Source organism: Arabidopsis thaliana, chromosome 3 (genome assembly GCF_000001735.4).
Source record: "Arabidopsis thaliana chromosome 3, partial sequence".
Classification (NCBI taxonomy): Eukaryota; Viridiplantae; Streptophyta; class Magnoliopsida; order Brassicales; family Brassicaceae; genus Arabidopsis; species Arabidopsis thaliana.
Genome location: NC_003074.8, coordinates 13,904,219 through 13,931,366, shown reverse-complemented (window position 1 = coordinate 13,931,366; position 27,148 = coordinate 13,904,219). Strand labels below are relative to the sequence as shown.

At 42.1% G+C, this 27,148-nt stretch overlaps 5 pseudogenes across 5 annotated transcripts; all 5 read right to left on the bottom strand.

Moving 5' to 3' along the window:
• Nucleotides 1–662: 662 nt before the first annotated feature.
• On the bottom strand, nt 663–4,473 carry AT3G33133 (annotated as a pseudogene; the record flags this gene model as incomplete). Its single annotated transcript has 1 exon — nt 663–4,473.
• Nucleotides 4,474–6,851: 2,378 nt separating this feature from the next.
• On the bottom strand, nt 6,852–7,693 carry AT3G33131 (annotated as a pseudogene; the record flags this gene model as incomplete). Its single annotated transcript has 2 exons — nt 6,852–7,067; nt 7,565–7,693.
• An 851-nt stretch (nt 7,694–8,544) lies between these two features.
• Nucleotides 8,545–12,042, bottom strand: AT3G33130 (annotated as a pseudogene; the record flags this gene model as incomplete). Its single annotated transcript has 1 exon — nt 8,545–12,042.
• A 7,027-nt stretch (nt 12,043–19,069) lies between these two features.
• AT3G33127 lies at nt 19,070–21,130 on the bottom strand (annotated as a pseudogene; the record flags this gene model as incomplete). Its single annotated transcript has 1 exon — nt 19,070–21,130.
• Nucleotides 21,131–22,110: 980 nt separating this feature from the next.
• AT3G33124 lies at nt 22,111–27,148 on the bottom strand (annotated as a pseudogene; the record flags this gene model as incomplete). Its single annotated transcript has 1 exon — nt 22,111–27,148.

Genomic DNA, 27,148 nt, shown 5'->3' with positions numbered 1-27,148 from the left:
GATTGGAACTACATGAGATACTACTCTTGTCGGCTCAAACCTAACACATTCTACCAAGCTCTATCCTGAAAATAGGCCTCACATGCTCTCACAAAATAACATGGCTTGAAAGAAGGGTTGGTTAAGGGTGGGGGAACTACTTCAATAATGGAAACAACTACTTGGATTAAGAAGAGTGGTGAATAAGTGAAAGAAAATCCAAATATGTATTCTTTCCATGAGTTCAAACATGATAATTATAAGTCAGATTCAAGTTCAAATTGATAGGGAAAGGCGTCATGACATGCATCGAGTGGTTTCTATAGAACATGGTGCAATTTTACTTCAAAGTCATTCAAATGCATCAAAGAACTAATAACTCATTTTACTGAATCATCATGCTTATAAGGTTGTTTCCTCATTATCCCCTATGCATATGCAACAATCATATATGAAACACTCTAGACTCGATCCTAAATGTAATGCAACTAAATGATCACTCTAATTTTGTGAAATTCATTTTCAAAAAAATTCAAATTTTTTTGATTTTTCTATGACTTAGATGATATGCAGACTCAAATGGTATTCACAAAAAAAAACAAGTCAGATACGTAGTGAACCCTCCCCCAAACTTAAATTACACAGTCCCTTGTGTAAGCAAAATTTGTGAAAGAATTCAAGATAAACATAGAAACAAAAACAAAAGCGGTATTTACAAAGGGTTTGGGTGTGTTACTCAGTAGAATGTCCTGGAGATGTAGTCATCCATATATGCTGGAGTGTACTCCGCAGGCACGACCGGTTCTTGATGTGGCTCTGCCATCTCCTCGTCATTGTGCTCGATCGCAACCCCAGCAGGTAGTGGAGCATGACGTTCATGTGTTCTTCGGCCCGACAATATCCGGCCTTTGCTTGATGAATGTATAGTTCTAGCACTCTTCCTCCTCTTGTGTTCCATTGGCTCATGAGACGAGTGCCTTGCGGGAACTTGCGGAACGGTGTGGTCCCTCTGTTTATAGTTGGATTGCCTTGGTGGGGCAATGTCGTGGCACCTGGATGGCATGTCTTCAGGCGGGTTGTCATTGAAGTCCTGTCGGGTGTTTTTACTTCTCCTTGCGATTGAGTGGTTTGAGAAATTCCACTAGGAGACCACTAGATCACACCACTTCCATGTTGCGATCGAGTAGTTTGACATTGTCGTAAAGAAAGATGTTGTCCCAAAACCACTAGATCGCACTCCCGAGCTTTTACTCTCATCTTGCGATCGAGTGATTCATCAAAAAAATTGAAATTTTTTATTTGAACACTCGGTTGCATCCTTGCTGTTACTCCAGCTGTTCTTCATTTCCTGAGAATCAAAACCAAAACCAAAACAAACCAAAAGTAACAAAAAAAAAAAAAAACTATATACAAGGATAGGCATGGGACTTCCTCCCAAGTGAGCTTGTTTTAAGTCTCTAACTTGACTCCTCACACTCATTAGGCTCAAGGAGGGTGATAGAGTAGAATTGACGTCTCCTCTCCTTCCTTAGTAGATATAACATCAAATTCAGCATGCTCTCGTTACAAGTCTGTAATTGAGTACTCAATGGCCCTTTCTTGGTAAGCTCCTTTTTCATCATATGGATAGTCGTCTTTTGTAGACTGTTCTAATGTGAATTCACATCCTTCTTTTCTAACCATAGGAATAACTTCATCATTTGGGACATCCTTGATGTCGAGTGGTGCTTGGTTGGCTTTCCCATGGAGTTCCTTGACTTGATCCTTCAACTCTTTTACACTGTGTGTTAGGTCTCTTATAGCTCTGTTGTGCCATTTAGACCTCTCTTTGAGTTCTAACCAATCATTTGATGCCCTCATGCTTGACTTTAGCTGTTTGGTTGAGCACTCTAGTCGAGTATCAATTGAGCCTTCCTCGTTGAATGCAACATCCTCTCTTTCTAACGCAATGACACCTTTAAAGATCTCTAATCCTGGTACTTTGTTGTGTGAGTTTAATGACATCTCATAGCTCAAGGTCTCACTTGAGAGAAATCTAGCTTTACTACTTTTGGTCAAAGCAGTTTGAAGGTGATCTTTGTCAGTTAGCTCCTCTAGCAGTTCATTAGCTAGCTGACCCATTTCTTCAACTAAGAAGGTTTGTCCTTCTATTGTTGGCTTCTTCATAGTGTCCCTGATTTCAAACTTCATTATGAAATCCTCCCCCAGATTAAGATTAATTTTTCCTTGCTTAAAAATTTATGACTGCTCCAGCTGAAGCCAAGAAAGGTCTTCCTAAGATCAGAGAATCTTTAGATTCTTCATCGATCTCAAGCACAACAAAATCAGTAGGGACCTCTACTCCATTAATCATTACTGGCACATCCTGTAACAGGCCAAAAGATCTCCTTGAAGTCCTATCAGCAAGAATCAAGGTTAGGTCACAAGGCTTGTACTAAAGGAATCCCAGCTTCCTTGCCACAGAGAGTGGCATTATGCTGACTGCATCTCCTAGATCACATAGACATTTGTTGAAAGGCAATTGCCTAATGGAGCATGGTAGAGTAAAAGGTCCTGGATCTTCTAACTTTTATTGAACAATCTTCTTCTGAGTGATTGCACTGCACTCATACTTAATACCATCATTCCTTGGACTTCTTTGATCCTTTCTATAATAAAGTATTTCACGTGCTTGTGCTCGTCAGGTATTAGCGCGAGGCAGTCCACTAAAGGCATATCATTTATCTGTTTTTCCAGGAGGGCTCGATATTTCGCAACCAGAACTTTCTTAAATCGACTAGGGAATGGAAGCGGAGGTTTGTAAGGCAGTGGCACAAAGATTGTATCTTTGGTCTTTGAAGCTGTCTGTTTTGCAACGAAGGTAGTAGCTGGCGGAGCTTGTGATCGAGTGCGTTGACTGTCAAGGATGGGCTCTTCAATTGTTTTGTTAGCCAAAACATCATCTTGATAAAAATCCTCCCCCTCTAGAATCACACTGTCCTCAGTGTTTGAAGTAGGGACATGTCGAGTTGGCAGCTCTCGATCATGTCTAATAGTGATGGCATGGGCAGTGACATACTCCATTGGATTCTGGATTGCTTTCCCTGGAAGCTGGCCTGGGTTGTTGTTAACAGATGGTGAAGCGAGGATGCCTTCCACATATCGCATCCTAGTACCTAGGAATTCAAACTTGTTGTTAAGTTCGACGCCTTGTCGATCGACTTTGTTGTTTAATTCAGCCAGCTTCTTAGGGATTTCCATTGCTCATGTGGCTTGTCCTTGAATGAGCTGCTGGAGCATAGTCATTATGTCTAAATTCGGAGGCGCAGGTGCTTGTTGTTGTTGTGGTGTGAAATTAGGTGGTGGTTGTTGTTGTTGATATCCTCCTTGAAACTGCTGCTTTGGAACAAACCCTTGGCTTTGGTTGTAAGGAACAAACGGTTTGGGTTGGTTCTGCTGCTGCTGCTGAGGGTAGACTTGGTCCTGAGGGTTGGCGACATTGGTGCTTCTGTATGACATATTTGGGTTGGGTCAGTAATTATTGTACCCCTTGTTGTAGCCACCTTGATTATGAACATAGTTGATTCAGCACACTGATCATTCTCCCCCTCTTATACTTGGAATGGTTCATCTTCAAAGATGAAGTGAACATGTTTCTGCTGCATTTCGACGATTTTGTCTAGTTTGTCATTGAGAGCTTTTATCCCTCTGTGGTGCTTGTCATCAGAGTCTGAACTGGTGCGGATAGTTCTGTCATAGTCATCATTGTAATTGCCATCCGACTGAGCAAAGTTTTCAACAAGCTCCCATCCTTCTTCAACATCCTTCTTCAAAAAATTTCCATTTGAAGCGGTGTCAAGCAGCATCCTTATCTTAGGCAACATGCCTCTGTAGAGTGTGATGAGAAGAGAAGCTTGCTTAAATCCATGATGAGGGCATTAGGTTTATAACCCTTGAAGCGCTCCCAAGCTTCACATAAGCTTTCATTTTGCTTCTGAGTGAATCCGGATATATCATTCCGTAGTCTTGCAGTTCTAGACTTGAAGAAGAATTTTGCCAAGAACGCCTTTTTGCAGTCATTCCAGGTCGTGATTGATCCCTGGGGTAACGTCTTTTCCCACAGATGGGCTTTGTCTCCAAGAATGGAAATAAGCGAAGCTTGAAACCATCTTCACAAACTCCATTGAGTTTTGTAAGGCTACAGAGCCTTTCAAACTCGTCTAGATGATCGAGCGGATCCTCCATTGGCAAGCCATGAAACTTGTTCTCCTGCACCATTGCAATGAGACCGCTTTTGATCTCAAAGTTGTTGTTCTGTACTGGAGGTGGAACAATGCCATGACGCTGGTTGTGGTTGTGAGGGAAGTCACCATAACCAATGTTGTTAGGTTGCTCTTGCTCATCTACAACGTCAACCATTGTGTCTGTTGTTGTCTGTTCTCTCAGTTGGCGAGCAATTCGGTCGATGTTATCGTTGAAAAAGAAGTTCTGATTCCCTTGGGATCGTGTATGCATTCAACGGGTAGCAGCTTGGCTTTAGTAGACCTATCAGAGATGAGTCAGTAAAACTGTTGCTGGGTACCTGAAATACAAAAATAGAAAAGACACAATGAAAGTAACTTGTGTAACAAAAACGACCTTGATCTTAACGTTTCTAATGATCTCAAATATAGCAAACAAACACAAGACTGGCAACGGCATTAAATTAATCCTAAAACACTATCCTATCGTTGTAGTATTTTAGGTTGTCAATCCAATCCGGTGTGATGCAAACAGATGAGATATGATCAGAAAGCTCTAAGTCAAGCCAAGCAGAAAGTTGGTTGGTTCTAACAGTCCTAGTATGCAATAACAGAAATGAAATGAAACTAAAAGCAGAAATGGCAATAGCAGGCAGGTGAATAACAAAGCAGAAATGATAACAGACAATCAAATGGATAAACGATTCCGAAGGATGGGGTAGTCGAATATTGTGGTCTACTTAATCTATTCAGGCGGTTGACAAAACTTCACAAAAGCTATCCCTAGACAACAAGTTCAACAACAGATTACTTCACTACCGTGACAGCAATCCTCAAGCAGAGCTAGACACTGACCTAATCACCATTAGCGATCTCTAACTAAGCAGGCATTATCGAATCAACATGTTAAAGCCAATACCCTCTCTACACGACCAATACCTTGGGATAGAGCCGAATATCTCTTGAATTAATAGATCCGACATTCCATTGAACACCTTTTTAGAGCGGGAATGTCTGGATTCATATTCCACATTAGCCAGTGAAACAAGCAATAAGCGCAACTAACCGAGAAGGGATTCTATTATTCTAAACTCAACAACCTAAAACGACTAAGTAAACCACAACTACTCTATCCCATCCTCAGAAATACAGTTCACTACTCAGACATAATGAAAGACAATAGCAAAGCAACGATTGAAAGCTTGATAACATGAAGGATAAAAGACTTAAACGAAAACTGAATATCAAATACTAGAAAGTGAATACAAAGTCGCAGGAGAAAACACTGCGGCTATGAAAGTTGTGAAATATAAAAGTTGGATGAATAATGCCCTAGGGAAAACCCTTAGAGGCTACTTATATAAGCAAAAATGAAGCAAATAAGGAAACTAGATAGATAGTGAATCTTCCCGTCATGACCATGTGATCGAGTATGTCATTGGAATCTGATGGGCTGAAATGGGCTTCCCTGTGATCGAGTATGTCATTGACCAAACTGGGCGTCGGGGACTCCTCCTTGCGATCGAGTGGTCTGAAGTGAAGACGAGATAGGATGGTCCAGCAACCCTGTGATCGAGTGGTGCAATCGAGTGGATGTCATGAGGTGGTGATCGAGTGGTTTCTTCAGCTTTTCTTCTATTCCGTATTCTCAGCTTGTCTGGTTGAGTGCAAAATGAGCAGATAGGCTTCCTGGTGATCGAGTGGTGATCGAGTGGTTTTGATTGGGTGATTCCTCCGGCTTCGCGATTGAGTAAAACAGAGCTGCTCTCTTCTCCGGGGTTGCGATAGAGTGATTTGCTTTTACACGGGTCTGAGGCTGCGATAGAGTGTTTTGGCTGAAGGCGTCATTGGGCATTCTGACTTTCTATTCTGTTTCTCCTTTGTTTGAACTCAAAAAGCATCCAAAGTACTTGAAAACAACCAAATATGCAATGCACATGCAATCCTAATGAAAAACCGTCCTAAGTATGCAAAACACACTAAAACGACTCCTAATGAGATGAAATGTGGATGAAACAATGACAAAGTGGTGAAGAATGAATGCCTAAATCATGCAAATTATAGACATATCATGTGTGATTGTGAGTTCTTTTTTAGATTGAGTTTGGTATAACGTGTTAGGTATGAGCCGACAAGAGCAGTCTTTCATGTAGACCTAGCCCACGCTTTTTGGGTTAGGTAGGACAAGGTGAGACTTGTATTTGGGATTAGGATTGTGTATGGAATGAATGGAAAAGATAATGAGAATGAAAAGAAAAAAAGATAAAAATGAGAGTAAGAGTTTAGAGTTCTCAAGGGAGATACTAAAGAAAGTGTTAGTCTAGTAAAGAGTTTGGAACTCAAACAGAGTTAGGCATTGTAATTCAAAGAGAAGGGTAAAACGCCCTCTATGCTATAAGTTTAGAAGAAAAGCCTTAAGTTTACCAAAGTTTAAGACCAAACCGCTAGACTTTTGAATCGTTTTAAAGAAACATCCTCAGAACTTGAACCAAAAGAGAGAAAGAATGAGAATAAGGGTAGAGTTAAGACATCTAAGGGACTGAGATCATCTTCTGAGCTATCATACTATACATCTAAGGGTAGAGTATGTGTCCGTGGGCTCTTACCTTTAGCATTCTTCTAAAGTTCAGTCCTTTCTCTAAGAGTCCCCTGTTACTCGACCAATTCATTAGAGGGACCATTTTTGTCTCTGTGAGAGTCGAAACTCGCACAATCGAAATTGTATCTAGGGTTTGTAACGCCCCCGAGACGCTCTATGACCGGGCAAGTCACGGGCGCCTCGAAAACGCCACATTGAGATTGATCATCAATATCCAACCGAGGTTTGGGAACCCATCCCAACCCTTGGCCGGTGTATTGACGACCACTCTCCCACTTAAACATCGTTTAGGCTTGCCAACCCTCGCGATATTTAAATGTTGTGCCGACTCGGACTAAGTCATTACTCGCAATTTGTACAAGAAAACCCGATTTATTTCATAAGTATAAATATTACACTAAGTATAAATATTACACTACATGTTACCAAACATTTATAAGTTTCATGGCCAGAGCCTAGTGCCAAAAGCACGATACATATTAGAAACATACTTGTTTTACAAAAGGCACAAAACTACTCCGGGTTTCCTAATGTCCACCACGCCCTCTATTTCCCACTATGGGTTTCCTGCAAAACAAGTAGAATCATGAGTAATCTAAGATTACACAGTGAGCTTGGTATTCCCTGCAACAGACATTAATTTACCCAACCCAAATACCCAACATGAAACACGCAACAGAGATATGGAATGCATTAAGACTCCAGTTTTATTAAATCTTTTAAATAGGGCCCGATATGCTGCCTTCAAACCCAACACCAAACACACACTCCCGTGATCTCCCGCGTTACAACCACAAAGGTATACAACCGGAGCATCACTACCAAACGCTACACCGTCGTGTAGACACTCGGCCAGGGTAGCTAGCCCCGTCTCTCCGAGTTCTTCGCACTTCATGGCGATCAAGTAACAACTTTACAAGACCCCACAATAGCACGATTCACTACGAAGGCCATTCATATCACGATCTTGGCACGCTTATGGTCTTTGCCTCCTACCACAAGCACCATGTACCAAGACCCCAAAGTTTAAGATATTATAAAACATACGGTTAAATCAACACATAGAATCATCAATATCTCAGCACAACCTCTCAACCATAAGCAACAACATAAGAATCTAAAGATCACATATGCAGTCTAATATAACCATTCACACAATTCATATAATTCATGAAAATAATCAAGAATGCATGACGATATGATTATGAAACTTAAACCATTGTCCATAACTAACTCAGTAACCAACGGAAAGCTTCTAACGATTCAGGAAGAGTTCTCGGCTATGGGACCCTAACTTGGATCGAACGGACGGTTTAAACTCGGCAGCCTCTCACTCCCGCTCAATTTCTCTTCACCAATCAAATGGGATGGAGTTGGGCTTTTATAGGCAAGGGAATGGCGAGTCAGCATGTCCACGTGTCATGAGTATGGGCGAGTCACCAAACCACGTGTCATCTACCCGCGATGACACGTTCGCTACTCAAGCGGATGAGTGACACGTGGCCACCTAAACTTCGGTTCCAAGCAACTTTGCTTGGGCCCCAAATTAGCCGAGCCACGCGTCCTTGGCGTGGTCAACGGTCGGTCAACGCCCGGCGGGGCAAACTTTCGCCCGTGGCACGCCCGTTCTTGCCCAAACTTGCCCAAACTTGCCCTTTGATATTCTATGGTGTTTTGGGCACCTAAGGTCAATTGGCCATGCATTCGGGCAATTTTCAAAAATTCAGACTCTTGCCCGTGGCTGATGTCCTTACGCGGGTCACTACATTCTCCTCCCCCCTTAATAGAATTTGTCCCGAATTCCTGAAGGATTAGATGTTCCGGCTTCATCCTCTGCATTTCCTGGTTCGAAAAACTGTGGATATTTTGTCCGGAACTTTTCCTCATCTTCCCAGGTAGTAAACTTACGATTTTGCCTTCCCTATATCACTTCAATTTGCAGAATTCTTCTATTCTTTAGCTCCCGCATTCATCTTTCACCAATGCCAAGAGGGCCTTCGGGATAGGTGAGATTCGTTCTTAACTCTTGTATCGGCTCGGGTATGATAGCATTAGGATCCGGAACATGCTTCTTTAGTTGCGACACATGGAAAACTTTATGTAATCGCATTTCTTCCGCCATATATAAATGGTATGCTACTTCCCCGATTCTCTTTTTAATTTTGTATGGACCAATAAATCTTACCGCGAGCTTTCCAACTTTTCCAAAGCGATCCTTCCCTTTTAACGCGGTTACCTTAAGATAAACCATGTCGCCTTCTTGGAATTCCACTTCACGCCTCTTTCGGTCAGCATACTTTTTTGGTCGATCTTGAGGTTTCTTCATATTATCTCACATAAACTGAATTTTCTCTGTAGTCTCATCAATCAATCAATTACTAAAACTCGTCCTCTCTCCTATTTCCGTCCAACAAAGAGGAGTTCGACATGGCCTCTCATACATTTCTTCAAATGGCGACATATCGATGCTTGAGTGATAGCTGTTATTGTAAGAAAACTCAACCAAAGGCATGTAGTCTTCCCAATCACCAGCCCATTCTAGTGCACGTAGCCGAATCATATCTTCTATGGTTCGGATGGTCCTTTTAGTTTGCCCGTCAGTTTCTGGAAGAAATGTCGTGCTCATGTGTACATTAGTTCCTAAAGCACGTTGGAGGTCTTGCCAAAATATGGATGAGAACTTCGGATCTCGATCAGATACTATATTAGCAGGTACCCCATAGAGTCTTAAGATTTCATCGATATACTTTTCTGCCAGGATAGGTGACACATCTGTGCTTTTCATTGACACCGAATGACCCATCTTGGTCAAGCGATCCACGACTACCCATATAGCATCATTTCTATGTCCTGGTCTTGTTGGCAACCCAGTGATAAAATCCATCAAGATTGACTCCCATTTCCATGGAGGAATTTGTAGATTACACAATAAACCTTCCAGCACTTGATGTTCCACTTTGACTCTTTGGCATGAATCACATTGGCTTACCCATTTTGCCACTGATCTCTTCATCCCAGGCCAATGGTAATACTTCCTTATATCCTTGTACATTTTTGTACTTCCCGGATGAATGCTCAATAAAGAAGTATGCCGCCTTCAAAATTTCTTGTCGTAAACCTTTTACGATCAGGTACTGTAATTCTCCCATTGAGTAATAAAGTGTCGTCATCAGCTAGATGGTAGCCACTAGCATTTGGTCCATCTAATGTTTTTAATTCCTCCACGATTTTTTGCAACTTTTCATCTTGCACTTGTTCTTGTCGGATTCGGTGAAGTAGGTTTGCTTGAGTTACAGCTTGTAAACCCAAGGGCTCACTAGATTCACCCTCTAGAGCTAACAAAGTCACTTTCTTTAACTCATCAGTTAACGACTCTAGATCCTTTTCAACATCCACTTCTACTTTCCGGCGACCACATTAGCCTTTCCCGGGTGATACTGAATCTTCAAATCATAGTCGGTGATCAACTCCGTCCACCTCCGTTGTCGTAGATTCAAATCTGGCTGCGCGAATAAGTATTTAAGACTTTGGTGGTCTGTAAATACTCGTACCGTTTTCCCATACAGGTATGATCTCCATACCTTTAATGCAAATACTACAGCTGCCATTTCTAAATCGTGAGTGGGATAATTCTCCTCATGTCGTCTTAGTTGCCGTGATGCATCGGCAATTACCTTTCCGTCTTGCATAAGGACACATCCCAAGCCAACTCTCGAAGCATCCGTGGAAATATCATATGGTTTATTTGGCTCCGGCAAAGCTAGAATTGGAGCGGTTGTTAGTGCCTTTTTCAACTTAACGAAGGCCTCCTCAACAACCTTATTCCATATAAAGGGTAAACCTTTACCAGTAAGTCGGGTCAAAGGCTTAGTAATTGACGAGAATCCCTTGACAAACTTACGGTAATAGCCTGCCAATACTAAAAAGCTCCGTACTTCTGTAACGGATGTAGGTTTCGGCCATTGCTGTATTACGGCAATCTTTTCAGGATCTGCCGTAACTCCTTGTCATGAAATTCGGTGGCCAAGAAATCCAATTTCTCGTTGCCAAAACTTACACTTGCTAAACTTAGCAAACAACTGTTGTTCCCTAAGTCTGTCCATTACTTTCCATAGATGTTCACGATGCTCTTCCGCACTCCATGAATATACCAAGATATCATCGATAAATATGATAACGAAGCTATCCAAATAATCATGGAATACCTCGTTCATAAGTCTCATGAAAGCTGCGGGCGCATTTGTAAGTCCAAATGGTATGACTACAAATTCATATTGCCCATACCTTGTCTGAAAGGCAGTCTTCATTACATCCGGCTCCGAGATTGAAATTTGATGATACCCCGATGCCAGATCAATTTTTGAGAACCAACTTGCTCCCCTCAACTGATCCAATAGCTCATCAACTCGCGGCAATGGGTACTTGTCCTTAATAGTCATGTTGTTAAGATCTCGGTAGTCGATACATAACCGCATATTTCCATCTTTCTTCTTAACAAAGAATACCGGAGCTCCCCATGGTGATTAGTTTGGACGAATAAATCCCTTTTCAAGTAGATCCTCCAATTGTTTCTTAAGTTCTGCAAGCTCGGTTGGCGCCATCCTATATGGTGCCCTTGCAATTGGAGTTGCCCCAGGTTCAAGATTAATAGTAAATGGATGATTCCTCGGCGGTGGTAATCCTTCCAAGGGCTTGAACACATCTTCAAATTCGTTCACTACCGGGATCTCTTCAATCCTTGAGTCACTTGCAACTTCTCCACCAACGGCGGTTAAAGTGACAAGGTAGACTTCTCCTTTTCTTAGTAAACTCTCAACCTTCAATGCTAACACGAACGAAGCAATCTTACTTGGTTTGATTCCACAGTAAGTGAGTTGTGGTCAATTCCTTAATTCGAACACTACACTGCTCCGCCCGCAATCCAAATGGGCATGATATCCTGATAACCAATCCATCCCAAGGATAACTTCGAACCTTTCCATCGGCATCACCAAAAGGTTTGCCCGTAGGATTGTATCCTGGATAACTACTGGAACTCCTACTAACACAATTTGGGTTTGCAAAGGTGGCTGGTTTCCCGCAGTATGTACCAAAATATCCACTTCCCTTCTCTCATACCTGTAACACCCCTAAACCGTTCTAGGACTAAGAACGAATCCGGAAGCGTTACTTTTGATGCACGTAGACGATCCGACCGAGTTCCCAGAACACATCTGGTACCAAGGTCAGGCCATCCTTGAACATCGTTCCTCACGAACATGGCCTAAGGCTTTTCAACCCGTACCATGACCGTAAGTTGTGTTAGTCGGGACAAGAATAATATCAGAAGTACACAAGGATTTTTTTAAGAAAATCTCCTTTATTCAATAAAACATGAAAACACTTACAATGGATTGGGATCCCGAGCCTAATGCTCAAATTGAGTCAATTTACAAATCTAATTTTACAAAGACAACAAACTCTACACCGGTTCCCCAACGTCCGTGCTCCCCTATAGGTCTCCCCAACAAAGGTTACCTATAAGACAAAATGTAGAATCTTGAGTAATGTAAGATTGCTCAGTGAGCCTGGGTTTCTAACCAATAACAAAAATCCCAATCCCAATCCCCAATCAAACAATCAATACGAGTATACTAAATTGAGTATACTCGACAAGAAATCACACAACACAAACAAACAAGCAATGAATACTCTTTATAGAGTATATGCAGCGGAAACTACTTAATCTAAAACTAGCATGCTAACGACTCTTCATCCTACGGGCCCCTACACTTTACGATGCTGATTTCCCACAAGGCAATGTCTCCGACCGCTAGACACAAAGTCTAAAAAGATCACATCCCTTCCCCAATCTAAACCGTCTAGAAGGGACTAACTCCCTTACGGTAAAACTTTTACTACCCCGTTGGGCAGTCTCGGGTGGTAGCGAACCATTCTGAGCTATTGGGACAACCACGACATCGTCACACCTTATTCATATAAATGACTAACCACATTACTTACTACGAGCCTAATGTAACCTAATACTACTCGTAATAAAACCTACTAGCAAGCAATTGACTCTCAAAGGTTAATCAAGACAAAGCAAGATTAACCAACAACAATCAATCAAACAACCTAACATGCTTGCTAACAATTTAATTCATAATAAAAATTACGAACAAACAAACAAACAATCAAGCAACATAATGGCTAAACTAATGTCTAGCCTAAGCACACAAATACTTCATCCTAAACTAAATCAAGCATGAATGCAAGATCTAATCAAACAACCAAGCCGATCTTACGTAAAAACGTAGATCCGACTATAAACAATAAATGCATAAATTATACTAAGTATAAAAATGCAACCTCATGCCTAACAATCATAACCCCAAAATAAAACCTAGTCATGTGCTACTACACACGCTACGGTACTCACCTTGGCCTTATTGTCAAGAGATTAAAATTCTACCCTTGACCGCCTAATAATTTTGATCCGACCGAGCTATCTCCAACGCGTACTAACGATGGATCTAAGCGTCGGACCGAAAACAAAATTAAGAAAAATATTCTAAAAAGAATAAAAGACTAAGGGCGAAACTACTTACCTTATTACCCAACTACGACTCCCGACTCGACCAACTTCTACCCGACTCAGACTCCGACGGACTAACTAGCTATCTAACAGTTTAAGCTACAGGTTTTGGTGGGAAGAACTAATGAATCGATCTAGGGGGTTTATATAGGCTGGGGAAACTTGGTCAGCAAGTTACTTGGAGTGCAAGTCACTCAAAGGATAAGGCTTATCCTTATCTTATCCACTTTCAAGCGTATCATTATCCAATCTTGTTCTTATCCTTATCTAAATGCCCATTCTAATCTAAAACGTGTGGAGGATCATGCACAACACACGGTACACGCCCGTACCGAGAACTCTCCGACCATTGTACGCGGACAATGATCATTACCCATTCTTCTAACAAATAAATGACTAAGTCATTTAACTACTCCACTAACCTTGTTGTGTCCGCATCCAATCCCATTCGATCATCGCTTGCTTGTCTCGGCCTGAATTTACTATTTCTCGATAATAATCTTGATAGTCTTAATAAATTCCTCGATAGCCTTAACTGCCTTTGTCTATAATAGCCGATCCTAGTCTTCTTGATATGTAGCATTAGCCGATAAAATCTCTACTTTCTTCTAAACTGATATTAAACTCCTTATGTAACCTTTCTTTGATCAATGATCATTCGGGTAATGTTTGAATTACCCACAACTCCGTCTAAAAATTATTATCGAAAATTTTCCTAAGTTACGATCGCACCTCTACGTTCGCGACCGTCCGACGGATTCCTAGTCATAGTCAGGGGTATTACATTCTCCTCCCCTTAAAAGAATTTGTCCTCGAATTCTACAAGATTATGACGAGATACTCTGAACTCCTCTCTACTCTAGGTTGATCATACCTCGCATTTCTTTCATCAGGTTCTCTCCAACGGTTTATAGCTCATCCACATTCTAAACTCGTCTACGTTTCTCTTCTTGTCAAAAGCTCCTTGTAGTGTATAGATCATGTCCTGGTGACAAGATCATATGTACACCCGCTTCAACCCTTCTTTTTTCTTTAATACTTTCTGATCTCTTCTGAATACCACTCTTGGTTCAGTGTCTACGTCATGTCTTCATCTCTTTGAGGTAGCCCTACTCCTTCACTTAGACCTTTCTCTTCTTCTTACTCTAGTAGTACTAGACTTTTTCTTCTTCTTGACGTCAACTTCTTCTATTGTATTGTTGTAATACTAAACAACTTCCTCTTGACATCAATTTCTTCTATTGTAGCTACAATTGATACAACTCCCATAAGTCTTTGTAGTTCTTGATTCCACTCTTGACATTCTTCATTTGCATAATGCAACTCAAGCAGTATACTATCTTCATGTTCTTCCACCTTTGGGTCGCTTCCATTACGACTCATATTTTTGACTTCCATAGCTATTACTCCTTCCGTGTTGGAACATGGTACTATGCTGTGTCTATGAGCAGCATGGTACTATGCTCTATCTTAACTTCTCCATTATTTTCTTGCAACTTCTTTGGACTCTTCAACTCTTTCATCTTCTTTTCTTAGCTCTTGGTTCATCCTCCTCATTTAAAGGTTCACTTCATCTTCCTCCTACTTGTTGTGATATTGACCTCACTCTTAGTTTATTACCCTCCTCCTTGACATGTTGTACAACTCTCCTCCCCTTTGACTTGTTGTACAACTCCTCCCCTTTGACTTATCATACCACTTTCCCGCCTTTGACTTGTCTTACTTCTCAGCTTGAATATGGTGTAACTGTTCCTTTAGGCTAACATGATTCTCCTTTTCAACTTATAGTCTTCGTCTTTATTTCATCTTCGTCTTTGTTTCATCTTCGCCTCCATTTCATCTTCATCTTCTTCTTCATAGACATAAACCGATTGTCTCCCATCTCCTTGCTTTGTGAGAACGCTACTTCCTCAGATTCTTTGATTATTGTGTAGGCTAACAACACGTTCCATTTGTGTGTATCCTGACGTTTGAAACTTCATCTTCTCAACCTTCTTTAACTCTGATTTCTTCTCCTCATTGACTTATTGGCCGTTCATTTCGTCTTGTGACTTATGAATTTGGCTCTTCTCCTTAGACTTCACTTTACCATACGTAAAGTTTGTCTTTTTACTCTACAATGCAAAACTTCTTCGGCACTACTCCAAACTCCTTCCTTCTCTTGCTTTAGCTATCTTCTTCTTTAGTTATAGTCTTCTCAGCCTCATGATTTCCATCTCATGACCTTTTACGCTACTTCTCTTCTTTGCTCCTTAGATAATTGCTTCTTCTGCTTCCATCTCTTTACTTGACTTGATAAAGGTTTTTCGTCAATTATCCTAAAACACCAATCATATCGTTGTAGTAATTTAGGTTGTCAATAAAAATAGGTGTGATGCTAACAATCAAGATGTGATCAGAAGTCACTAAGTCAAGCCAAGCAATAACAGGTTTTGGTGTGTTCTAACAGTTCTAAGTGAACATGCATAAAACAGAAATTCAAGCAGAAACAATAAAACACTCGACCAACACAGCTCTTTGCAGAGCACTGGGTGAGGTCGAGTGACAGACAGAAAGTATAACAGGGATACTCGACTGCACAGTCTGTTGCCAGACAACTGGGTGGTCGAGTATCTGGTCGAGTAACAGTCAGAAAGTACAACAGGGATACTCGACTGCACAGTCTGTTGCCAGACAACTGGGTGGTCGAGTATCTGGTCCAGGTAACAGTAAAGAATTGCCGAAACTAAGCAACAAATGACAAGATGCAGTAAACAACAGTAGAGTAAACAAAGAATTCAATCAGATAAAGAATTCCCGAGGATGGGGTAATTGAGTAGTTTCGTTTCCTCAGTTTACAGGTGATTGACGTGCTCAAGTTAACCTAGTCCCAGACTCAATCACCATTGACGAGAGCTAACCTAACAGGCAGTACGAATCAACAAGTTAAAGCCAAAACGCTCCCTGCAACCAATACCTTGGTACAGGGTCACGAATCTCGGGAATTAGTGGTTCAGACATTTCATCGAACACCTTTTGGCCACGCAAATGTCTGGGCTCAAATTCCAGTTGATCAGAAAGCAATAGGCATTAAGAACAACTAATCCAGAAGGGATCTATCAATCAATACTCAATCACCTAGCATACTGAGAATCCTACACTACTCTAACCCATCCTCAGAAACCTATTCACTACTCAGACATCATAACAGAAAGCATAAACGTTGAACAAGTTGAAAACATGATAACAATAGTGTAACACCAGGATGATAACAGAATGAACAACAGTAAACAAAATCAAGAACAAAAGCTGAATACTGAATACTGAATAGATGAAGAGAAATCCGGATTACAATAGGTTTAGAACACAAGGTCTGCGGAATAAAACTAGATAAAAACTTGTCTTCGAAAATGTGAAGTACATGCTACTTATAGCCAAATATTCTGAAACCCTAATACTCAAAACGACGAAGTATTGGGACAGATTAAGAACTGTACTCGACCCATGTGGTCGAGTGGGAGGTCGAGTGAACAGCTGGAGTCTTCTTTTCTTCCTTGTGCTCGAGTGTCTAGTTGAGTGCGGAATGAAGAAGGCTCTGAAGCTTGTCATCGAGTATGCAGTCGAGTGGTGGTGATGGTGATACTCGACCTCCAGGTGGAGTGATGAGGTCAAGTAGTGGTCTGGCAATGAAGGTGAAGACACTCGGCCTCGGGGTCGAGTGATGGATCGAGTGATGGTCAGGTGATGGGATGAAGACACTCGACCTCGGGGTCGAGTGATGTGATCGAGTGATGGTCAGGTGATGGGATGAAGACACTCGACCTCGGGGTCGAGTGATGTGATCGAGTGATGGTCAGGTGATGGAGATGAAGACGCTCGACTTCGTGGTCGAGTGTTGAGGTGAAGTTGTGATGTCTTCTACTCGACCTGGGGTTCGAGTGGTCTCTTGAGATCTTGAAGCTCCTACTCGACCTCTGGGTTGAGTGGTTTTGTCATGATCAGGTCCGCTTCTTCCAGATAGCTTGTCAACAGCTCCAAATCACCTGAAATCAACGCAAATATGCAACATGCATGCAAATGTATCCTAAACATGTAAAGTGATGACAAATGATGAGAAATGGTATAAAACAGTGATGATATGATGCTAAAGTGATGACAAATGGATGCTCAAAACATGCAAAATACACACTTATCAACTCCCCCAAACTTAGTCTTTGCTTGCCCTCAAGCAAACAATCAAGAACAAGCTGGAGGTGAGGTTTGAAAGCGGGGACTCAAAGCCAAAGCCCCAGATAAACCAGATGAAATCAATGTCCTAGTTGAAAGTTCTAAGCTGCAAGATCGAATTCTACTTAAAATGTTAGCCATGCCTCATTATCAATCAATCCGACTCATATGCTCGACCTACACATGTTTTCAAATCTACCAATCCCTTTAACATTCATTAATTCTGGAACGTGAATCAAGCAATGCATCATTAATGAACTCATTTGGCTAAAGTAAAAGGTCAAGAGACAAAGATGGTCCCTTACTGAATAGGCTTCAGTAACAGGGGATCTCTAAAAAAATGATTAAGCTTTAGTAGAATGCTAAAGGTAAGTCCCAAGCTATGCATACAGAGATAAGATCCCATCTATCCAGAGTACATCAAATGAAGCTCTAATGGTAATCCCATCTCCAATCCCAATATAAGAACTTAACTCTACCCATTGCATTCATGAATCTTTTAAGCCCTTTTCTAATCATTCTTTTCTTTTCTCTTAACTTTAGGAGAAGCTTTCTCAACACTTTGATACATCTAGCGGATTTGGATTTCTTTAACAACTAAGGTTCCTCTTTTTAACATCTTAAAACCAAGGCCTTTTGCCCATCTTCCATAGCTAACAAGAACTCTTTCTTTTCTTTCCAAATCCCAAAACCTTTACTAGACTTTTTCTGCTTCTTTAGCTTACTTCACCTAGAGTCTTTTACCTTTTCTTATCAATGAATCAACCTTTTTTTTTTCTTTTAAACACATCCCAACCCAAAGTATAAGCGCCCACCTAGTCCTATCTAGTCCGAAAAATGCGAACTAGAACTACATGAGACACTATCTCTATCGTAACGAACCTAACACTTTCTACCAAGCTTAATCGGAATAAGACCTCACAAACACTCACAAGTGATATAGGGCTTGAAAGAAAGTCTAGGTTTGAGTTTGGGTTAACTGCTCTAATTAGGAGAGTCAGCTACTTGGATTAACAAGAGTGATCAAAATGAATAAGAAAATCCAAGTATTTTAGGGTATCCATGAGTTCAAATTTGATGCAGACATGATAATTAAAGATCAGATTCAGGTTCAAATTGATAGGGAATGGTATCAGATCATGACAGTGTGGTCGAGTAGAGCAATCTAGGCATGGTTCAGTTTTATTTCAAATTCATTGACTACGCAACAAACAACTAGCAACGAGGGCACTGAGTTTATCCGGTGAATCAAAATGCTTACAAGGCTATCTCATCATCATCCCCTATGCATATGCAACAATCCTGAATGAAACACTCTAGACTCGATCCTAAATGTAATGCAACTACATGAACACTCTTTTTTTTGTGAAATCATTTTCTGAAATTTTTCAAATTTTTTTTGTTTTTTCTATGCCTTAGATGAATGCAGACTCAAAAATATACACAATGCAACACACACTTCCTGAGCCCTCCCCCAAACTTAAATCACACAGTCCACTGTGCAAATAAACTTGGAAGAGAGTACTCAGGACAAATCCAATCACAAAAACAAAAAATGAAGAAACAAATCACAACAGATGATATAATACAATGGTGAAGTGAGGCGCTTACCTCAGTCAAAGAATGAACGTAGTTGCTCGTCAATTGCTGCCTCTGATTGCTCCCAGGCTATAGACGATCCACCTTATCTTTATCAGCTCCAGCAGGTGGGTACTCGACCTCATCAGCTCTGTGGCGGCCAATACCGCTCTGAGGATACTCGACCTCTTTCCTTCTGCTGCGGCCAGCGCCGCGGTCGAGTGATCTCCTTGAGTGAATGAGGCGTGATCTGCTGCTAGGTCTAGTGAGTGTAGCCTTCCTTCTTCTCTTGTGCTCCCGGGACTCGAATGACGAATGCCTAGCCTGGACATGTCAGACTCTCTGCTCGCTAAGCTAAGGCTTGTGCGCAAGCTCATTAAATCTCCTCGATGGCATCTCCAGAGGAGGTTGTCCCTGTGGAATAGCAGTGGTGGAGGAGGAACAACTCAGCTTATCTGTTAGAAGCTTGAAACACTTGGCGATCAGCTTGTCCTGCTTCTTGCACCACTTCTGCAATTTACTGTTGTTCTTATGAGCTTCAGTCAAGCTCTTGCTCTGCCTCGCTGGAGGTACATGTTCACCAAAGTGATACATGCTAGTGTCGAACTCCACTGCTCTATCTTCATCCATCCCACCCGAAGCAGCTTCTTCTAGAAGATCATCCTCATCCAATGGCAAAGCGTTCTCATAGTAGAGGTGTCCAACCTCAGGCCAAAAATCAATATTATCTCCCTCTATTATCCGTGTAACCTTAGGGCTAGGGAGAAGGATGGTAGCTCTCCTGTTTGTAGAGTGCTCAAACCTGAACCTATGGAAATCGTCAACCATTGCAAACTCCAGAAATTCGCAGTGACGTAGGTGCTCGATGTCCATGGCTCGCGGCTCGAGTCCAGCAGAAATGATGGGGACTCCACAAGCTATCAGAATCGGTGTCACAACACCACCTATGCACAGAGCGCCTCGTGCTCTCTTCTGATTATTGCTGACAGCCCAGCTCTTGTATCCATACAGATGGATCAGAAGATGTACAGAGAGAGGTGTGTCATTGATTTCACCTTGGAGAGACATACCATTCTTAGTTTGGCGAAGAATTTCCTTGAGGGCCATTGCGATCATCTCCATATCAGAGTTAGTAACAGTCCCTGTGATCTCTCGCGAGTAGAGTACATTGGCTATATAACGCTGGAAGTACCTGATGACAGGGCTGCGTATCTGATTGCTCTTTGACCGGGAAGAATTCAGCGGTACAGAGCTGCCAATGGTGATCCACAAGTCTTTCAACTCTTCTCTGTCATACTTGGGCTTAGATCCCGTTCCACTGGGGAAGCCAAACAATCCTTCCAAGCGCTTGATTGATAACCTATACTCATGACCATACACAGAGAATCGCAAGAATCCCAATCCTTCACAATCCAACTCATCAGAGGTCATACCTTGGTAGAGGTCTACTTGCAGCGTGGAGAGGAATTGTATTGTCTCATCTTCATACACTACATACGGATAAGCCATCAGAGTGTCTAGATGACAACTATGGTACAGGTGCTGAACATCTTCCAACAATCCGAGTTGTGCAAGTTTGGTCAAGCAAGGATACCTCGTGCTACAGAACTCATTCAGCTTGAAAAGCCTAACATATTCCTCAGCAAGCAATACGTCGGGCTTGTGCAGAAGTTTGGTAGATCTGCGAGTCTGTTCAGGCATGTACTCGTCTTCCAGATCTTCTTCTATAAGCTCATACCTCTCTGTCATCGCTCTCTTTCCTCGGGCTATCTCAGCTTTCCTTCTGAAGCTTTCATATTCTCTCTGTTCTCTCTCTGGCCTTGAAGATGACGACTCTGTCTCATCCATGTTGTAGTCAGGATCAACAGAAGAGCTGCCACTATAATTGCTCATGATTCTCCTGTAGAAATTTAAAACTCAAAGCTCAAATGTCAATAGGTTAGTCTCAAAGATAGCAATGAAACCAAAATTGTTATCAATAGGCAATGAAATAGATTGAATTGATCGAGTACAATTCTGTACTCGAGTAACCTGAGCTGTTCCTGGAGGTCGAGTGAATTGTGGATGTCGGGTTCAGCCGGTGAAGCCTAGAGGTCGAGTAAACACTTTGACAATTCTTCAGGGCTCCGTTGCTTTCAAGAACAAGAGGCCAAGTTGCTGCTGCAGAGGTCGAGTGAATACTCGAGGTCGAGTGATACTTTGTGGTCGAGTAGCTTTCTCGTAATCGAGTGGTCCAGGAGACTTCGACGGTGAACGAGGAGGAGTACTTGATTACGGCGGTGCAGGGATAGTCGAGTGAAGTAGGAAATGATCTGGTGCCGGCGGCGCGGAGGTCGAGTGGTTCTCGGACGTCTAGTGACGGAAGATATGGTCTGGTGACTGCGGCGCGGAGGTCGAGTGATTCACGGTGGTCGAGTGAACTGATCTGGACAGAGTGGCTCTTTGGAGTGTCGGTGGTGAGATGAAAAGAGGTAGGTCGAGTGGATTTTGTGAAGTCGAGTGAAGTTTCAAAATGAGTGGTGGAGGTTGAGTTTTAGATTCTCTCTCCAGCTTATCCTCAACGCGTGGTCTACTGTAAACTACAAGAAATCCTTACAAGTCTCCGTAGCTCCTGTTGGTCGACTATAGTGATGTTCTTAAAAATTTTGGATTTTAAACATCACGTATACTCGACTGACGTACTCGAATTACGGGTCTCCAGATGCAACAGAAAACTTTCAAAATTTTGTACTCCACCAGGTTATACACTCGATCTCTAGGTCTTCTATAGAGTAAAAGTTTTGAATTTTTACTCTATCTCTACGTTGTTCCCTTGTCTCTGAGAACCACAAACACAACTAAAACAAATCAAAAATAACAAGACAAGAAAAATTTATTTACAGAGATAGTCATGGGACTTCCTTCCAAGTGAGCTTCTTTAAAGTCATTAGCTCGACTCCTTTACTCCTTTAATCATCAAGAAGGTCCTGGAAATGAACCGATGTCACCTCTGTAAGGATTTGGTCTGTTAAGTATTTCTTGAGCCTTTGACCATTTACTGTAAAATCTCCACTCTTACCAGCTAGAATGACTGCACCATAAGGACGGACCTCAGTGATACAGAAGGGGCCAGACCATCTGGATTTAAGTTTTCCTGGAAAGAGTTTCAAGCGAGAGTTGAATAGCAGCACCTGATCACCAACCTGGAAATCCTTAGTGATGATCTTCTTGTCATGGAAAGGCTTGGTTCTCTCCTTGTAGATTTTAGAACTCTCATAAGCTTCTAGACGGATCTCATCGAGGTCACTGAGTTGGATCAATCGCTTCTCCTCAGCAGTTTTTATGTCAAAGTTCAGAAGTTTTACCGCCCACATTGCTTTGTACTCGAGCTCAACAGGTAGATGACATGATTTTCCATAGAGAAGATTGAAAGGAGTTGTACCAATGGGGGTCTTGAAGGCTGTCCTGTAAGCCCATAATGCATCATCTAGCTTTGCAGATCAGTCTTTCCTTGTAATCCCAACAGTCTTTTCCAGAATTGTTTTTATCTCCTTATTGGAGATCTCAACCTGCCCGCTTGTCTATGGATGATAGGGAGTGGCGACCTTGTGCTTTACTCCATGCTTCTTCAAGAGGTTTTCAAAAACCTTGTTGATGAAATGCTTCCCGCCATCACTGATTACTACCCTGGGAACTCCAAATCTTGGGAAGATTATGGTCTTGAATAGCTTCAGCACAACTTTTGCATCGTTGGTAGGACTAGCAATAGCTTCGACCCACTTTGATACGTAGTCTACGGCGACCAGTATATATTTATTACCGTATGAAGATGGGAATGGACCCATAAAATCAATCCCCCATACATCAAAGATCTCAACTTCCAAGATTGGATTCTGAGGCATCTCATTTCTTCTGCTGATGTTGCCTTTTCTCTGGCATGAATCACACTTTGAAACAAACTCCTGAGCGTCCTTAAACATTGTTGGCCACCAAAACCCTGCTTGAAGAATCTTGGACACTGTCTTGAACGTCGCGAAGTGACCACCATATGCTGAGCCATGGCAATGCAGCAGGATAACTTCCACTGCATCTTCTGAGACACATCTCCTGTAGATCTTATCTTTACAGAGAGTGTAAAGATAAGGCTCATCCTAGTAGTAATGGTGTATGTCTCTGAAAAACTTCTTCCTTTCATAACTTGTCAGGTTGGGAGGCTCTACTCCGCACGCCAAGTAATTGACGTGATCAGCATACCATGGAGATTCTCCTTCAACAGCATTCAGTTGGTGGAACTCTTTCCCACTGTAGCTCCTTCCCAAGAACTCTACAACCATGAGCTGCTCTTCTGGCATTGAATCGTCTATCGGAAGGGGTTCTTCAATTCTCATCCTTGAGAGATGGTCAGCTGCACCATTTTCAATGCCTTTCTTATCTACTATCTCCATGTCAAAGTCTTGCAGTAAAAGTATCCATCTCAACAGTCTTGGTTTAGTATCCTTCTTGGCATACAAATGCCTCAAAGCTGCATGGTCTGTATAGACGTTACCTTTGATCCAACCAAATAGCTTCTGAACTTCTCAAATGCGAATACAACAGCTAGAAGCTCCTTCTCAGTTGTTGCATATCTTCCCTGTGCGTCATCCAACGTTCGGCTGGCGTAATATATGACATGAAGCTTCTTGTCTATTTTCTGGCCTAAAACAGCTCCTACTGCGTAATCTAATGCATCACACATGATCTCAAATGGATAGTCCCAATTAGGCGCTCGAACAACCGGAGCAGATACCAAAGCATCCTTGATGGTTTGGAAGGATATCTTGCAGAAGTCTTTAAAAAATCTTCTGTAGAACCCAGCATGACCAAGGAAACTTCTGATGTCCTTCACCGTTTTTGGTGGCTGCAACTGCATCATCACTTCAACTTTTCCTTTGTCAACCTCTATACCCTTCTCTGATATCTTGTGACCCAGCACTATGCCTTCATTCACCATGAAATGACACTTTTCCCAATTGAGAACAAGATTCGTCTCTTCGCACCTGGTCAATACCCTGCCAAGATTCAACAAACATGAGGAGAAAGAGGGGTCATAGACCGAAAAATTGTCCATGAAAACCTCCACCATCTCCTCGATTAAGTCTGAAAGTATAGAGGTCATACACCTCTGAAATGTTGTAGGAGCATTGCATAAACCAAATGGCATTCTCTTATAAGCAAAAGTTCCATAAGGACATGTGAAAGTTGTTTTTTCTTGATCATTAGGGTGAATTGGTATTTGAAAGAAACCACTGTATCCATCAAGAAAGCAATAGTATGGATGATTAGCTAAACGTTCAAGCATTTGGTCAATGAATGGTAAAGGAAAATGATCTTTCCTAGATGTAGCATTCAACTTCCTATAATCAATGCACATTTTATGACCAGTTATAATTCTAGTAGGGATCAGTTCATCCTTTTCATTTTTGACAACAGTCATTCCACCCTTTTTAGGGACGCAATGCACTGGAGAAACCCAAGTACTATCAGAGATAGGGTAGATGACACCAGCATCAAGCAGTTTCAAAATTTCTTTTTTCACTACTTCTTTCAAATTGGGATTTAACCTCCTCTGTGGTTCAATGCTAGAATAGGATTCGTTTTCAAGATGGATCCTATGGTTGCATAAACTAGGTGAAATTCCCTTAATGTCGGATAATGAATAACCAATCGCTCTCCTATACTTTCTAAGCTCAGATAATAGCAGGTTCACTTCATCACTATTTAACTCAGCATTAATGATCACAGGGTAAGTAGAGTTTGGACCAAGGAATGCGTACCTTAGACCTTTAGGAAGTGGTTTGAGATCAACCTTCAGTGCCTTAAGTTCAGACCAGTCATCTGAAGTTGGAATGATCGGCTCCCTAGATTCGTTGGTAGACAAGGCCGAGTGGCTGGTCGAGTACGTCCTCGAGAGTGCAGGTTGAACTCGAGTTGACCCTTCTTCGCTCATTACCATTACCTCCGTTGCTGGTCCATTCAATTCCTCAAAGGGTTCTGATTCTTCCATCACTTTATGGGAGTCTAACAGCTTCTGGTATCCCAATGTTTCCTAATGCAGAAACCCATCTTCACCACTTTTGGTTAAAGCACTGTTAAGATGATCTTAGTCTGCCAACTCAACCTCCTTAATATTCTTGGCAAACATAGCTCTATATTTATCTGCCAACGCATTCTTGTGATAGCTAGGAAATGGAAGTTGTGGTTTGTAGGGAAGAGGGACAAAGACCTTTTCTTTGTTTTTGACAGCAACTGGTTTTGGAGCAGTTGGTGATGCTACTGGGAAGATAGGTCGAGTTGTTGGTCGAGTAACGTTGTCGAGTGGCAGATCGAGTGGTTGCTCGAGTGACAGGTCGAGTGGTTGCTCGAGTGACTGGTCGAGTGGTTGCTCGAGTGACTGGTCGAGTGGTTGCTCGAGTGGTTTGTCTGCTTGATCGTTCTCGAGACTTAAATCCTCCCCATCTTGATCTTCACTGTCCTCAATGACCGTCTTTGGTTCCTCCCTAGTTGGAAGTGCTTTTCCATTACGCAGTGTGATAGCATGAGCATATTCTTTTGGATTCTGAACTGCTTTGCCTGGTAGTTGGCTTGTCTGTTTTGGAGCTGAAGAAGATGCAGAATGTCCCACTAAGTATCGGACTTTGGTATTTAGTGTTTCCATCTTGACATTGAGATCATTGTAGCTACAGTCCAACTTGTTATGTAACTCAGATATCTTCTTTGCCATCTCCATGGAGCCAGAGGCTTGCGCGTGAAGCAGCTGTTGTAGCATTTGTTTCATATCAGCCTCAGGAGCAGCAGGACCTTGGTTTTGCTGATGTGCAAACCGAGGTGGTGGTGGCGGCTGGTAGTTCCCCTGAAATTGCTGTTTAGGAACGAAACCTTGGTTGTAGGGAACAAAAGGTTTGTTCTGACCTTGTTGTTGCTGTGGAGGATACACTTGATCCTGAGGATTAGCAACGATGGTGCTGCGGTAGGAGAGGTTGGGATTGTTGGTTTTGAAGTTGTTGTATCCTTTGTAGCCACCCTGGTTGTTGTTGATGTAGCTGACTTCTTCCAACTGGTTACCCTCCCCATCTTGGACTTGAAACTGCTCGTCATCAACAAGGAAGTGCACATGCTTCTGCTAGCTAAGAAGAATCCTGTCCAGCTTGTCATTCAGCGCTTTGATCTCCTTCCAGTGTTTGTCATCAGAGTCTGATGTGCCTCTGACGGTCCTATCACAGTCCTCGTTGTAATTACCATCTGATTGAGCCAAGTTCTCAACCAATTCCCATTGCTAGCGGTATCCAGAAGTATTCTGATGTGTGGTAGGACTCCTCTGTAAAGAGTGCTGAGCAGAGAGGCTTTAGTAAAGCCATGATGAGGGCATTGGTTGGTGTAACCCTTTAAACGCTTCCATGCTTCACAGAAGCTTTCATCAGTCTTCTGTGAGAAACTAGAAATCTCATTTCTGAGTCTTGCAGTTCTGGCATTGGAGAAGAACTTTGATAGAAAAGCCTTCTTGCAATCATCCCAAGTGGTGATTGAGTCATGGGGCAGATTCTTCTCCCAGATGTGTGCTTTGTCGCCCAAGGAGAATGGGAACAAACAGAGCTTTAATTCGTCTTCACTGACACCATTGATCTTTGTCAGGTTGTAGAGCCTATCGAATTCATCTAGGTGGTCGAGTGGATCCTCCATTGGCAGACCATGGAATTTATTCCCCTGAATATTCGAGATGAGACCACTCTTAATCTCGAAGTTGTTGTTCTGGATAGCAGGAGGTGCAATTCCTTTCCTCTGACGGTGATCACGTGGTGCATCTCCAGCACCAATGTTGGCATGGCCATTTTGTTGATTCTGTTCGTCAGCCATATCGAGTGGTTGCTGAGATACAGGGTTGACTGTGTTTCTCCTTTCTCTGAGTTCACGAGCTATGCGGTCGATGTTGTCGTTGAAAAGGAGGTTCTGATTGCCCGTTGATCGAGTTCGCAT